We start from the raw sequence: 2,811 nt of genomic DNA, 5'->3' as shown, positions 1-2,811 counted from the left end.
CATGAAAGAACAACTCTTTTGGAACTGCACGTGTATGATAACTTCACCACTTGTGGTAGGAATATGCTTCTGCCGTTGTAAATACTGTTGTGCATCAGCGTGGGCTTTTGTGTCATGATCACAAGGAGAAAACTAGCTAAAGTTAATGGAAGGTTAATTCATAAATATACCTAGGGCTCAACTTGAACTGTAACAGTCTAAGTTTAGGGAAGAGATTTTTGGAATTTTTTAATTTGTATTTGTCTTGATTTAGATAGACAGGTATCTGCCAGGGAAGATTGGAGTCTCCCTTGGAATGTAAGCCCCTCCCCCCCTTTTCAAATTATTTTAAATTTGCAATTAAAAGGCTGTCAGGCAAAGATTTTGGGAATAGGTATAGCAGTTCTTTACTAGGGATACAAAAATACAAATGTTATAGTACAGAAGAATAAGCAAGCAAACAAACAAGAAATCCTAGAAAACCCTGACAGAGTCAGAAATTCAGCCTGATGCCCTGTTGGTCAGGGTGTTGGAAGCAGTCCAGAGTAAGCCCTCCTGGAGTGGCAGATGTGGTTCTGTTGGGGTAGAGATGGCCCCATTGAAAAAGAGTCCAGTAATGGTGAGATGGGTCTGGTCTTCCTCCAGGAATCCAGTGGAAAACTTGATGACTGGTGACACTTGTGGCTCTTTTTATCTAGGTGAAGATGGTTTGGCTCCTCCTCCCTGGGTAGAGCATCTTACAATGGTGTGATGTAATGTGTCATGTCATTGGTGAACTTTAATGGTCCATTAACAGAAGATATCTCCATGGGGGTAGTGGAACAATGAACAGAGATAAGCAGCACTGCTCCATCTGATAAGCAACACTAACCCATTTGAGCAACACTGCTCCACCCAGTTTCAATAGATGGAATAGAATAACATTTTTTCGGTTACAAAACCCAGGACAGTATTTTAACCAGAGAGCATATTGATGCATCTAAAGTGCAGTTAATATCAATTACTGTAATAAATACTTCCTTTAATTTTTCTGGTTGGACTTTATGCCTAGTCCAAAATCTGCTGAAGAAAAATAAAAAATTAAAATTTTTTGACATAAATTTTGGAGCGATGTGTGTTGGTCAAGAAAGGCTATGTTTTTTCTTTCCCAACATTATATGCGGATACATGATTTTAGCATGTGTAAATAGTTGAAACTGAATATGGACCTGAGTGTCACTGTCATATGAGCATATGTGCAATAGCAGGAATACAGTATTGAAGAAATAATGTCTGCTTAAGCCTTTTACACATGTAATGATTCAAAATCTTGGCACACTAGTGTTTTTGTAACTGTAAAAGAAACACACTATGTAAATGGAGTTAAATACTGAAATATAATTTGCACGAACCTCAGGCACGGCTTCAAACTGCAGAGTATTTCTTTAAAAGAAGGGAAATACATAGCATGACTAGGTAATGGTAAACACTTTTAATATCCTGAATACCCTGGTTGCATTATGTATCAGTTTTTAAGGTGCCTGTATTTTGCAGTAAGTTGTTGAAAAAGAATAATACTTTGCCATTCAAAAATGCCAATTATTAACAGTGTAAAAAAGCGTCACATTAATTTCATTATTGTAGGCATATTTTTAAGCTGTAGTTAGTTGAATGAATTTTCAAATGTAATCATAAGATAAAAGATGTGGTCAAATTATGATAACTGATAATTTGAATTTAAAATGTTGCTTTCTTCCAATTTGTCTGAAGTCTTTACCACTTGGGAGCTTTCTTATGTGCTTATTGCAGAGTTATGTTGAAAACTGAAAGAGAACATGTTTATATCATACTTTCTTTATCATGCTTAAAAAACACATCCCTTAAAGCAGCTAGGAATGAGTTATTCTGAAAAGTAAGTTTTCATGAATGACATATTCTACTAATTTTTAAAAATAGTTGTGTTTTCTTAAGTAATTGTTAATGGGGATCTAACTCTACCTCCTGTGATTTTAGTACATGTGTTTGGACAGTAGTGGTATTTGTAATACATTGATCTGCCTGTTTTGAAACACTGAATTGTTACTATGAAGGAGAAAAAAACTTTATTTGTATAGAAGTAATTATATTAATAAATTGGCATACATACAATAATTGTCAGTTTTGTTCTTAGGTGAATACAGTGAATGTCAGCCATGCCCACAGGCATTCAAGCTCATGCAATTTCCAGATTATTCACATGAGGCCACTTTTTAGTTTGAGTATTTTGTGTTTCTAAAAGCTTGCTCCAAATCTCAGGCTGAAATCTTACCAGGGATTGGAAGTCGAGAAGATGAGTCTCTCTTTATTCAGATATTTCTTTAGCAGTTCTATGGTAGCACCTATTTAATTTATTTTTGAACTACTGAGTAGTGCTATTCTGAATTCATCCTTATATGAAAGGTGGTGTATATGTTCGTGGGCAACCATCCACATGAATGTTCTTAGACTCTATATTTCTGTTTTTAAAATGTGTATCTTATTTAATTGTTCAGCGGTTTATTTATAAAAAATTTTGGCAGAAATAAAATCCAGATTCTTAGTTTAACTCTTGAGCTATCACTGCAAAGGGATCTAATTCAGGGCCAGTAGAAAAGCTATTAGAAGGAATGTCTTTCTGAAAATCTGTGAAATAACCTTACCGAGTCCCTGGTGACGAGATAGTGGGATTGAGCCTTCTTGGGGCCTGGGTTTTCCCCTCTCAGTGAAATGGCTGCAAACAGTATTTTTAGGGAAAACATGGTAAAGATTTTACACATAACAGGTAACTAGTACCTGGTGGAGATTTCACTGGAATACAGAAATTTGAAGAGTTGA

Source organism: Chamaea fasciata, unplaced genomic scaffold (genome assembly GCF_029207755.1).
Source record: "Chamaea fasciata isolate MVZ Bird 193981 ecotype frontalis unplaced genomic scaffold, bChaFas1.0.hap1 SCAF_4, whole genome shotgun sequence".
Taxonomy (NCBI): Eukaryota; Metazoa; Chordata; class Aves; order Passeriformes; family Sylviidae; genus Chamaea; species Chamaea fasciata.
This window is presented reverse-complemented; position numbering follows the sequence as displayed.